Here is a 14,443-nt window from a genome sequence, read left to right on the forward strand (position 1 = left end):
TTCTTTATCTCTGAAGTCTCTCCCTCTCATCCTCTATCTCTCTATCTCACTCTCCCCTTCTCTCAGGTGTATCTCTCTCTCATTCTCTCCCTATATCCTCCCCCTCCCTCTCTCCCTTTCTCATTACCTCTCTTTCTCACTCTCTCCCTCCCTCTTTTCATACCTCTCTCTCTCTAATCTCTTGTACTCTCCTTCCATCCCTTCCTCCCTCTCACTCGGACTCTATATCTCACCCTCTCTCTCGTTCCCTCCATCCACCTCTTAGGTCTCTATTTTTCTCCCAATCCCTCTATCCACCTCTTAGATCTCTCTATATCTCTCCCACTCCATATCTCTCTCTCTCCCTCTCTTAGGTATCTTTATCTCTCTCTCTCTCTCTCTCTCTCTCTCTCTCTCTCTCTCTCTCTCTCTCTCTCTCTCTCATTTATCTCTTGTTTCTCCCTCTCAGTCTCTATCTATCTCACTCTCCTCCTCTCTTAGGTGTATCTCTCTCCCATTCAATCCCTCTCCTCCCCCTCTCTCCCTCTCTAGGGCCATATGGTATTCTTAGGGCTCATATGGTATCCTAGGGATCCATGCATGTGTTCGAAGGGATCATAGGACACCATATGACTCCTTAGGACACCATATGACCCATAACGATACATAAGAGGTCATATGGAGTCCTAAGGGGTCATAGGACACCATATGACCCCTTAGCACACCATACGACCCATAATGACACCAAATGGTGTCCTAAGGGGTCATAGAACACTATATGACCCCTTAGGACACCATATGACCCCTAACGACACCATATGGTGTCCTAAGGGGTCATAAGGTTTCCTAGGGGTCATAGGATACCATAAGACACATAACGACGCCATATGGTGTCCTAAGGAGTCATAGGACACCATGTGACCCTTAGAACACAATATGACCCCTAACAACATCTAAGGGGTCATAGGGTGTCCTAAGGGGTCATAGGACACTATATGATCCCTTAGCACACCATAGGACCTATAATGACACTAAATAGTGTCCTAAGGGGTCATAGAACACCATATGACCCTTTAGGACACCATATGGTGTTGTTATAGGTTGTATGGTGTCCCGAGGGGCCATATGGCATCCTATGACCCCTTAGGACACCATTTGGTGTCGTTATGGATTGTATGGTGTCTTAAGGAGTCATATGGTATCCTAAGGGGTCATAGGACACCATATGACCTCTTAGGAAACAATATGACCTCTAATGACACCTAAGGGGTCATATGGTGGGCTGATAAAATGATATATTATTTAAAGTTATGAGTAGAACATCGGTAGTTTAGTTTTGATATAGCTAAGTTAGACCATTGTCAACATAAGAGAGACTCTAGGCGAACAAACAATGAGGTTTCACTAAAAAGAAAGTGTAAGAGCTTGACCAAACCCTAAGAGTACTGCCTTTCTAAAACATATGATGCTCTTAAATTTTCAAGGCTATAGGACTGATCTCAATTATGACTATAGGAATTACACACTTGATTTATTTTATGGGTATGTACCCTTCTAGGCCTTTTGACAAGTGATGATCATCATATACTACCACTACCATGCTTACAACAAACTTCAATTTCTTTAGATGACAGGCATTGTGTAACAGCATGGGAACTCTCCCATACCCACCACTATCATTCTTTGTGAAATCATTTGTGTTACTATCTCTATTTCTCTTCCTACCGGTTATTTCCTTCTGAATAAACATATTGCAAGTAGTCTGACTCATCATTTTGCTTTGTTGACACTATTTTCCACATCTGCTCTGCTCATTAAAAACACATTCAAGAACAATATTGTTGCAGGTTTACTTGTTTGTCACGGTAATGCACCCGTGGTTCAATTTTAGACCCTTCTTCCTCCTATTCAATATACACACACAAATTCATCACTCAATTTTCTTAGGAGAGCATACATGATAAAAAATCAAAGAGGAAGTTGCAGATAAGAAATAAATTCACTTACTTCTATAGAAGTGCAGACATAGTTACAGTGGGGTATGGAGGGAGGGAGGGAGAGAAGAAGAGAGAGAGGGATGGGGTATGGAGGAAGGGAGAGAGAGAGAGAGAGAGAGAGAGGGGGGGGGGGGGAGAGAGGGAGAGGGAGGGACAGAGAGAGAGAAAGAGAGAGTGAGAGGGAGAGAAAGTGAGGCACCTTGTAGTGCTTGAGAGGGGGAGACAATACACTTACATACACACATATGTGTATATATATACTTAATATATTATATATTATTATATATATATATAAATATTATATATTATATGTATATACACATATTATATATACAATATCATTTTATACACACTCCCAAAATTTAAACAAACATAGCACGTGTGCGCTTTTATAGTTAAGATAGAGCATACGCGCTTCTTAAACCATAAGTACCCCGTACGTGATTTTTATACCATAGGTACCTCATATGTGCTTTTGATTGTTTAGGCTTGGAAATAGGCCTGGATGACAAAGCTACAGTTTGGAAGTTTGATTTCCCTCCATTTCCCTCCTTTTTGACATGTTTTATTTTACCAAATTGGTTTCTTGACTTTGTCATCATCGAGTTTACACTTCATCAAGTGGGTATTTCTAAAATTTCCACCATATTTTCACCCATCTTGTGAGCTTTCTAACCATATAATGTTTTTTAAATTTGAACAACAATAACATATTATTATTGAATATCTTTTACCAATGTCTCCATAGTTCTCACAAACATAGGTGCACCATTTTTTTAATAACTTTTGATATAATTATCCAAATTTAAAAACCTTTATATATTATTGTAGTGCACTTGATTCTTTACAATTTAAAAAAAAAATTGTATTTTCGATTTGTTTAGTGCAACTTATGCTTCATGCACGAACGGGTACCTAATTTTTAGGATGTGCTCAATTCGAAAAATCATTAAAAAAAATACTCATTAAAAAATTACAAAAAATACACATCTTCTAGGTCTCACTCTTAACTATCTTTCTGCCAAAGTATTTATCAAAATACTAAATCTAACTATGACTTTTTTGATGCGCACGTCAGACACTATGTTATGTTTTTCAGAACAAATCAGGGTTTGTTTTTCCTGCGTGAAGGATTTGACCCCCTTAATCTTATCCAATTTTAAAAACGTTTATTATTTTGGAAACTAGATTCAGAGTACTACAATATTTGTTCTTTGATTATCTTCATATCTTGAGTGGATGACTTTCAAATTCTTCCTCCAAGTTCAGGTCCACCTGATTTCAGAAAAAAAAAGTGTCCACTTATTACCCCCTTTTTGACCACCATCTTTGTGCACTTACCCTATGTTGTAAACCCTTCAAATAGTAGACATTGTCAGTGTTATGATTTCCATCAAAAGTAATTGAACCAATCCCAACAATTTGTGTTGTTTGATCATCTCCAAACCTAACAAAACCTCCATCATATTTTTCAATTTTTAGGAACTTACTCTTATCACATGTCACATAATTTGAGCATCCACTATCAATCAACCATTCATTCTTATCTCTTATAGAATGAAATTTAGTAGCAATAGTCTTAGAAATATCAAACCTATGTGCATCCTTTTTAACTAGAAACAAACAATCACCTTCTTCATAATTTGATTCATCTTCTGAAATGCTAGTATTATCCTTAATAGGATTTCTTATTGAAATTTCATTTGTTTTCCCTAAAATTTTATCTTGCTCCCTAAATTCCGAACATCCAGTAGCTATATGACCAATCTTTACACATCTAAAATATTTAAAGGGTAACATACCTTTGTACTTTCCAGTGCCTTTCTTCAATTTCCACACAAAATTTGCTTCCATCTCATCTAGGCTATCATCATCATTTAGACCATCTTCAAATTCTTTGAATGTTGTCTCTAATTTGTCTTTTTCCTTTCCAAACTTTCTTAATTTAAATGCAGTCAGGGTACAAAATAGATGCTCTCTAGTGACCTTCTTCATATCCTAGGTTTCTTCAATAGTTGAGATCTTATCATTGTAACTCACTGATAGAGTCATCAATATTTTGTCAATTACATCTTCATCATTCAAAGTACCTCTAAGTTCTCTGATTTCATTCATTGCATTATCAACCTTCTCAAAATATCTTACTATATCTTCTCCTTCTTCCATCTTCAAGCTTTCGTACCTTCGCTTAGTTGTTAGGCTCTTTGTCAACTTAGCTCTCTCATTTCCTTCATAGATATCTTTTAGCTTATGTCAAACCTCATAAACAGTATTCAAGGAAATTGTTTTTTTCAATTTGGTTTTTGATAATGCACTGAAGATAGCATACTTGGCCTTTTTCATTTTTTTCATAGGCTTGAATCTCATTCGAAGTAGTAAGACCATTTTTTGGTTATACGTACTTAGTCTCAACAGCCTTCCAAGTGTTGTAACCAAGAGAAACTAGATAACCTCTCATCTTTACTTTCCAAAAATTATAATCAGATCCTTCAAAAATAGGGATACATAATATGTGTGTCATCCAATCAGGATCTACCTCAAGCAGTTAAGCTCTATATTAAGGAACCATAGCTCTGATACCAATTGTTGAATATCCGAGCAACTGAGAGAGAGGCTGAATCAATTGATGATTAAAAAAAAATTCAAACTTAATTCATAGATCTAGAAAAACTAGTAGAATTAATAAAGACAAATAAAATATGAAAGCATGAATCAAACACAAAGAACACCAGTTTTTACATGGAAAACCCTTGAGAAGGGAGAAACTGTGGAGAATGCTAATTCTTAATATAGAAATACTGGTTAAGGTGATTTTTACAAAGGATGGCTCACTGCAAAGAATGCTCATTGCAGGAGGGATCACTGCCCAAAAAAGCTCATTGTTGGAGGGCTCACTGCCCAAAAAGGCACACGGCCGAAGAAAGAAAGATAGAAAATAAAATCCACCACTAAACCACGGTCTGCACTACCAAAACTACTTCTGATAACATTCCACAAAAAACTTCACAATAACCACTAGATTTTTCAATCTCTCATATCTTCAACACAATTATCCATTCACACAAACTCATCCAAATCATACACATACATATATTGTCTCCAGAAAAATATATTCTTCCAAGTCAGCCAAGACAAAGATATAAAATAGGTCAATAATAAGCATTCCAATGGTGGGAAGGGATGAGAAGTAGACCACATTACAATGTTCCTCATCAAATATATCAACACATTACATATATTACCAATGTTGGACCCAAAACAAAAATATCGTTACACACCCTCAACTTCTTAATCAACACCTCAACTTCCGGATTAAGCCAGACCCAAAAATAGTACTAAGTAACATTAGTAACACATCTTTCAAGAAGATAAATCTTCTGAGAAATCACCAAATGACCATCAACATCACATACATACCAATCTTCCATTGCTACTCAATATACCACATCCAGACCTAACCGGACCATAGGATTTGACATCAATGAAAACATATATAACATAATGCTAACAAACTCAACAAATATATTTGGGCCAAAATGATTTATGATAGGTCCACTAGTTGGGGTTAAACCTAAATAAAAGTTATAAAGGTGCAAAATGAGACCTTGGTCCAAGGGGAGGGAACCCTTAGAGTTAGCCACTACCACAAACTCGGATATGGAGGAGAAAAACTAGAAGGGATAGTTCATCTTAACTCCATACCTTAAGTGATTGAGTATTGAAAATTGTTGCAAGTGGAACCACTTAAAACATCCATCTAGGGTGATAAACTTCATCAATAACAGCTCCACAACCTTCTAAATACCAGGCAGATCAGCCCTTTTGAAACAACTTTGGAGACGGGCCACATTCTTCCCCAGTACCAAAAATTTTTTAATGTCTTCCTTGTAGTTACCTTTAGGATTTTTATGGAAAGACTTGCCTTCCACAGTCAACCCAGTAACAACAGCAATATTCCCTATTAAAACTAGAAACTACACATTTTCCACTTGGACATCATCATTCTTCCCAAACTAGGAAAATTGATCCAAAATCGAAGGGTCAAAGCCCTTCATGCCATCGACGTATTTGTAAATATTACCCTCTACCACTTTCTCCCAAAGGATAGAGCCAGGGTCCAAGACTAGATTACACAAACCAAGATTGGAAAAATCACAATTAGCAATGATATTAGAAATGTCTCTTTCCCTACCTTTTAAAAGAACAAGTCCACCTCAAGATATGATAGAAGTACAACATGAACAAAGTACATAGCAAAATTGTGATTTTTAAATCTTTAGGACTCAAATTTTATTATCCTCACTAATAATGGCACGTATTTCAACAAGTTAATTGTGTGAATCCATCCGAACTTAAATCCCCTTGGAGAAGGGTACCAGGTTGGCTAACCTATCAAATCCTATTGCCCTCTCTAAGAATGTGTTAAAATGTCATGTGGTCCAATGTGGTAGTGACACCTTGACATTTTGAAATGATATCTACCACCGGCCAACTAGGTTTGGCTAAGCCTTGTAAAAACATCATTATGTTCTTGGAATCCCCTTCTATGACTAACCTCTTAACTTTATTCTTGTCAATGGAGATGCAATTAAAATTTGGCATCACATCAACCATGTTGGAGGTTTGAGTACCAATATTTTCAACATAGGTTGCCACCATATTTCCCTATGAGTCCCGAATGACACCAAACCCTCTTGCGTGACCTAGGTTCCCTTTTGAGAACCTATCAAAATTCAACTTCAACCAACCAGGGTCATGGGAGGACCATTTAATGGGATTTTTAAACCCCGCATGAGGGTAAGTAATATTGGATAAAATGTCCATCAACTCTTAATTTTTAGCCACCACCCAATCAAAGTGCAAGGGGGGTGTGAATGCCTAAATTTTATAAAGGCTTTCATGTTCTCCTTAACCTTATTAATAATTACTTTGGTAAGGGCCAACTAGGGATACTTGCAATCTATGAAGATTTAGTTGTTACATTCTTTCTATAAATACCACCCAATATGGAGGAAGTTCTACCACATGAGCTCTCAGATGAAGGGATGAGAGGAAGGGAAAGTCTAGGCTATAGAGGCCAACTTAGGGCACCAATGCCATACCTAGTGGATAAAAAGAGTCCTAGTGATCTTCTCTGTTGTATATCCTATATATGAGGTGTGTGGGATGGAGTTTGTATGTAAGAGAGGCTTATAGCTATCAAGTTGCCTCTAAATATATCATTGGTGGTACTCTTGTGACAAGATTTCTCTACGGGTATATTATAAATTTTTATTGATTCCTAAATAATATATGGGGAAACTTTTGGAGTGTGGCATTTTTATCTCGAAAGGGTTTCCCCCATGTAAATCATTGTGTTGTGGTATGCATTCTATTTATGTTTATTTCTTTTAAGTTTCTTTAACTGTTGACAATCTATAAAGTTTTTGCATTACCCTCCTCTCAAGATTAGTGTAGGAAGTTATTATGCTACTTTAACTTCCTTACAATTACAAATTATTGGAGGGCAACAATATGTAGACATATCTATGTGGTCTGGGTGGGAGTTCTTTTAGAATTAGATAGATTGGTGTTTTAGTTGTATTGCTTAGAGCTGGTTAAAAGTAGAAAGAAAGGGCAATTCTAAGATTCCCACTAGGATAAAAAGATACCTATTCAAGGAGTATATCTCCAACTTGATTGTGCTTCTGCATTGAGTAGCTAGAAGGCCTAATTTTGAATATTTTTTGAATGGATGTGTCATTTTGTGGACTATTTATGATGAGAACAAGTATGTGGATTGGGAAATATTAATAATAGAACACCCACATGAGAAAATCGTAGGTTACTAAAAGAATTCACGATTCTATTTGTGTTCCCTATTGTTCTATGTACTTCCTAGTAGTGAGCCAGTTTGGCTAGGACTAAAAGTTAAAAGGCTCTCTTTTAGCGGGATCACCTATGTACGATATTTTCCCTCAATTAGGAAATATGTGGGTATGAAAAATTTCTCATGTGTCCACAACACATTCTTCATGACCATGGTGAAAATAATTGAAGGGTCACTAGAGAGAAGAATCTTTGTAGAAGCTAGGACCTTGTTCATGTAATTTGGCAACTATTACATCCAATTCCACGCATTCTCTTATTTGAGAATTGGGGGTTATGAAAAGGCCCCATTAAAAATTGCAAGATATGCATCAGATTATCTTGTTTTCTTAGAGTTTTGTCGCTAGATGGCCTTTGTCAATATCAAATATGTAAATTCAAAAAAGAATGGGTATTCCTTCCACCTAGTTTTGTCTAGCTATTCTTGTAAGAATAATGAGTCCTCCAAGAGTAGTGACAAACTGTTGGTCAAGTTTGGTTTTCACTCATTGTTGTTGAGACCCAATTTTGACATCAAAGGTTTCATCAAATATAACCTATATGGAGAGAAACTGTATCTTGATGTGCCACAATATGAATAATTCTAGGAAGATTGTGTAGACAAGAGAGAAGTCCAAAGGAAAAATTTTATGAGGTTAAACATAGACCAAGTTATAGCCTTTGGTTTACCTAGATGCTAGTTCCAAAAAACATGATTGATGATGGTTCGATGTTGATGTTTATTTTGATGATCAAGATATTGTTGATCCACTACTCTAATTTTGATGGCCAGAAGAAGAGGAAAGAGAAGACATTAAGGTCAAGTCCTCAGTTATGTTAGAAAGGACAATAAAATGGTTGGAAACAAAAATGAGGGCACATACTACTTCTTCCATATCGAAAGGCACACCTGACGTATAGAGGAGCTCTTCCCAAATCTCTAAGGTCATAAAGGCCACATCTAATACAGAGGAAACTTCTAAAAGAGTTGGTTCACAACCCAGAGGCAATGAGGAGCTACCAGAAGAGAATAAGATGTTGAAGTGTTTCTGTGAAGGGAGCGTGCCCAACTCACTGAAAAACAAAAGAGATGGGAAGCCAATAAAACATGTATCTAAGGTGGAACAATCCATGGCTGAGAATAAGAAAAATCTCAAGAATCTAGTCGACATTAGTAAAGAAGCCATGAACAACAGCATTGAGGGGCTTGAAAAGATTAATGAGATGGTTGCTTATTATAGATCCTTCCACAGTGACCTGGTGAAAGATCTTGGAGGAGATGATGTGGCTGCTGGAGACAGCAAAACCACTAGACCCAATTCCAGAACCAGAAGCATAAGCAGCAACAAGGGTACCTCCAGATTCATCATGGAGGAGCTTGAGGAAATCAATAGGATTTCCATCCAAAAGAACAAAGATCTAGTGCTCTCGCTTAACTAAGATATTTTTTGCTTTAGCTTGTTTGTCTGTGTTTCATTTGTTTTTGTTTCTGTTTGGGGTTGTGTAGACACTTAAAAAATAATTATTTTAATTATTTTTTTAATTCCTCACATAATTAATTAATTAATTATGTTAATTAAAATTCTTCTCAATATTAATTAAATATAATTAATATTGTCACTATAGCATATGATTGATTTATTTAATAAATCAATCCCTTTCTTTATTCTTCTAAAAAATCAAATCCTCACAAACCTTCCTCTTAGGTAATTAATTTCAATTAATTAGTTAACCTACATGATTCCTACAGATCATCTTCTTAATTCATCATTAACCTAATAAATTCTTCTAGAAACTCCCTAAACTCACTTAACATTATTCTTTTAGTCGAATTCTCCTACAAATATAAATCCCACCTAACATTTCCTCTAATTCCCCTCCTAATGAGTCGTTAATGGCTAATCATCATGATTAGCCACAAAGTCAACTCTTTGTCCTTTCATCCAGCCACTAGCTTTAAATGCTCTTTTTCTAGATGAATGTAAGATTTTCGAAATCTTACATTCCTCTAGGCATTTCCCTCTCCCAAGGAATTTTTAATTCCTTTTTATTCTTCTAATCCCCATAATATCCATTTTTGGAGAATTTTTAATTCCTCCAATGCATCTTGTAGAGTGTGGAGATACGAAATGCCTTTAAGGCATATTTCTTGGTCTCCACACCCTCTCTTGGACCTTGTGTGACCTCACAAGTAAATCTTAGCCCTTCATCTTGAATTCATCCTAGCCATCCATTTTCCTCTCCTCTTCCTATAAAATAGGGTTTCATCCCTTCATTCAAAAACATCTTGAAATTCAGTAAGCTTATGCTGCCCTTTTGAGCCCAGGAAATCATCTTGGCAACTTGATCATCTCATCCTTATCATTTGTGCACAATATTGGAGAGCCATCCACATCCAGCAATCAAAGGAGCACATCAAGTGGAGCATTAGCAAGGGGCGCCTTCACTTCATCAAGCTCAATCCGAAGGAGAAGGTAAAATAGCAAGGTGAAATAGTCTTTTAATGATATTTTAGCATTTTGTATGTTTATTTCGTTATGTTTTGATCAGTTTACCTTTCAAATCTATTTTTCCCTCTTCATTTTGGCACGCCCGGTGGGACTCACGTCCCTGAGAACTAATGTTATTATTTTTTTAAGTTTTTTATGAGTTGTGAGACGCAGGTTCCAGAATAGCGCAACTGCAGAAAATAAAAATAAAAATATGTATATATCTTTTTCACAGGTTCCAGAATCGTGGCTCTGCATTTCTGCGCGATAACTCCTCCTTATTCTGTTCTGTTTCTTTATGTTTCTGTTGTAGCACGACAGCTCTGTTATCTGATTTGTTATTTGATTTTTTGTCTGTTATGTTTTAGTATAATCTGTGCGAAAGTAGGAGAGTATGCTCTCGTCTATATAGACAATCAGAAATCCAGACTTTTCACTTTTCTATTCTATTTAGCATGACTGTATGCTCTGATCGCAGGAAAGTGTGAAAATAGGAGAGTATGCTCTTGTCTATCTAGACAATCAGAAATCCGGACCTTTGACACTTTTCTATCTGTGTAGTGCTACTGTCTGCTTTGTTAATCTGTTCGAAAATTGAAGGCGCTAACTGTAGTCTGTATTTAATTTATTTATTTCCTGTTATCTGCTCTGTTTAAATATAATCTGTCCGCCTGCAGGAAAGTGTGAAAGTAGGAGAGTATGCTCTTGTCTATCTGGACAATCAGAAATCCGGACCTTTGACATTTTTATTTTATTCTGTTTAGTGAGACAATTCGCTCTATTAAATCTAGGGTTTCTGTTTGCTCTGTTAAATCTAGGGTTTCTGTTATATTAAATTTAGGATTTCTGTTCTGTTAAATTTAGGGTTTCTGTTCCATTTCTTTCTGCTTTGTTAAATCTAGGGTTTCTGTTTTGTTAAATTTAGGGTTTCTGTACTGTTAAATTTAGGATTTCTGTTCCGTTAAATCTAGGGTAGAAAAAAAAAATAATAATTTTTTTTCTATTTTTTCACCATATCTTCTTTATCTTGACTCCATTTCCCTTCAAACTTCACCATATTCTCTACATTGCCATTTTCCACATTTTCTTCCTTGGAGGCCCTATCTCAAAAATCCACTTTTTGAAGCCCAAAATCCCATATTTCTCTATTTTTAGGGTTTGCAATAACTTCTTCCCTTTTCATCCAATCACCTCCAAATTTTTCCCATATTATCCATCTTCAACTTTTGCTTCTTTGTCCCTCTTGGACAAATTTTCCCATTCCTTCATCTCTCCTCCAAAATCCCCATTTTTTCACTTGTATATCCCTTAGAAAGTGGTAAAAACCTAGTCAAACCCCATTTACCCATCAAAGCTTTCTTCAAATCCACATTTGTCATTAGTAAAAAAGTTTTTATTCATGTTTTTCTATTTATTCCCAAAAAATTAAAAAAATTAATATTTTTGTCATTTTGTTTATTTTTTGCAGGATGCTTGTTGAAGACTATTTTTTCCAAACTACTAATCAAGTTGTTTTGCAGGACGCTTTTTGAAAACTCCATTTTTCAAACTACTAATCAAGTGGTTTTGCAGGTTGCCTAGCTGATTCAACCAAATATTGTGCATTTATTTAAATTAGGCACCTAGATATTAATTAAAATGGAATGAACCATTGTCTTATGTGTCTTTAAGAAAAGCATAAAGGTAGGAAAGTATGCTCTCATCTTATTAGACGATCAGAAATCCAGACCCTCCAACCTTTTCTTGTTTGATTGTGTGTTTATCTCTAGCGGGCCTGCCCTCCCAACTTGCTCTTTGAGAAGGTAAGAGGGGAACGACCCAAGTGAGTACACCCGGACCTGGGGTTCCCAACTCACTATAATAAATAGGCCATTGACTACGAAAGGGTTAATGGTTGGGGCTATATGAGAGTTCACTCTCACATTGGGTGCTTAGTAGGATCCTAGAGATCTCAATCATTTTTGCGTGACTACTAAGTTCTTGGTGCTTCGTTGGGCTATAAGCCTCAATTGCGCTTGCGCAACTTCGAAGGGTAGCTCCTAACGGGAAGACTTACTAAACACCTTGTTCATAGTGGCCAAAAACCCTCTAGTCATTGGTGCAGGAGGTCGGACCTCTGAAGCGGCCCATATTCTTACGGCCCTTAGTAGAGACACAAAGTTCGCCATGAGGAGTTTTCATGGGAATTGATGCTTGGCTGCCCCGAGAAGTGAGTGTCGTGGAGGGGAGCCAGTGGGGTCAAGCATCTAAGTGTCCGCTCTGGGTAAGCATAGATGGGAAACCAATTGGGATTCAATGACTATTGTCCTTGCCAGCCTTAAGAATGTTGTATATGAGCATGAGTGTCTTTGAGATAATATGCATTTAATCATTGTGTTTGCTTTGTTTGATACATACTTGCCAAGAGTAGACTAAAAACACATCACTATCCCCAAAAAACTTTGCAAAAATATTTGTCAAGACACAAACAAATTGTCCAAGTTATTACCCACACCAAGTTCAAAATTGCGTCAAAACTCCATCCGTCCCATTTTTCATAAGCCTAAGAGAGAAGCTAAGAGTTTATCCTCTACGTCAACATTCAAGTTTGTCCCTTGAAACACCTACTATCATCCAAATCAGGGTGGACATATCCCTTCATACAACTTGCCATTTAAATAGATCCTTCATGTTCATGCCAAAGACAACCTAGTCATCAAGTTTTCTTCTAAACCATCACTACCATACCTTCTTCATCAATCATCCTCAAATTTCTTAAGTCCTTTCATCCTCAAATTTTCTTAAGTCCTTTCATCACAAATTTCTTAAGTCCTTTCATCACAAATTTCTTAAATTCTTTCATCCACAAATTTCTTAAGTCCTTTCATCCTCAAAGTTCTTAAGTCCTTTCATCACAAATTTCTTAAGTGCTTTCATCTACAAATTTCTTAAGTCCTTTCATCACAAATTTCTTAAGTCCTTTCATCCTCAAATTTCTTAAGTCCTTTCATCACAGTTTTCTTAAGTCCTTTCATCACAAATTTCTTAAGTTCTTTCATCCACAAATTTCTTAAGTCCTTTCATCCTCAAATTTCTTAAATCCTTTCATCACAAATTTCTTAAGTCCTTTCATTCTCAAAATTTCTTAAGTCCTTTCATCACAAGTTTCTAAAAACCTTCCATCACAAATTTTCTAAGTCATTTCATCACATTTTTCCTAAATCTTTTCATCACAAATATCATGTATGGTCGCAACTCGATCCCAAAAGAAAAAGATGGCTGATCAACAATATGGCATGCTAGACATTGGTGTCCTATATGAAGATCCCACGCAAGATCATACACAAAGTGGGCAACCAAGCGATCAAGGTCAAAGCCAAAATCTTGACATGGTTAACCAAGATGAACTTTGTCCGGAAGTGCAAACTTTCCTAGCGGATTCTTATAACCAAGAGATGGTAGAAAAGTTTATTAAACACAATCCTACTGCACTTTTGAAAACTCTTCTTGAACATGGAGCTCAACTTCCACCTGAATTTAATAGATCCGCTCTTGTCCAACAACCACAAGGAGACCTCGCTCCCACACAAAGTGTTGCACCTACTATTCAAACTCAATCAATTGCAGCCCCATCAATCATCCAAGCCCAATCAATGCCACTCACGACACCTCCCACCATGATCTCTATCCCACCTTCTTCCTCCTTACCATCCATACCACTATCAAATCCAATCTCATCCATTCTCCAACAAACTTCTATACCACCTCCTTCTATTCAACCACATATTTCTATTCCACAAACTTCTCTTTCTCCCAACAATGTCACAAATTTTATCCAGACCGCATTCAATCCCGTCACAACAGTTGGCAGATCACAACCAACTATCACACGAACCCTAGCAACATCGGTCATCACATCCCACGTTCCCACTTCCTCATCATATCAATATATTAGTGGTGGTGAACCTTCTTTAGTTCATCCAATGCTTGGGGCAGATACAATTCATCAATATCAAAGTCCACAACAAGACCTCATCAAGGAAATTCAAGACATGAAGAATATCATCAAAAACATGAAAGAAAACACTAATAAAAAGAAAGCTTACTCATTCGAAGAGTTTTGCCCTTGTCCTTATGACCCATTTATATCAG

Source organism: Cryptomeria japonica, chromosome 9, assembly GCF_030272615.1.
Source record: "Cryptomeria japonica chromosome 9, Sugi_1.0, whole genome shotgun sequence".
Taxonomy (NCBI): Eukaryota; Viridiplantae; Streptophyta; class Pinopsida; order Cupressales; family Cupressaceae; genus Cryptomeria; species Cryptomeria japonica.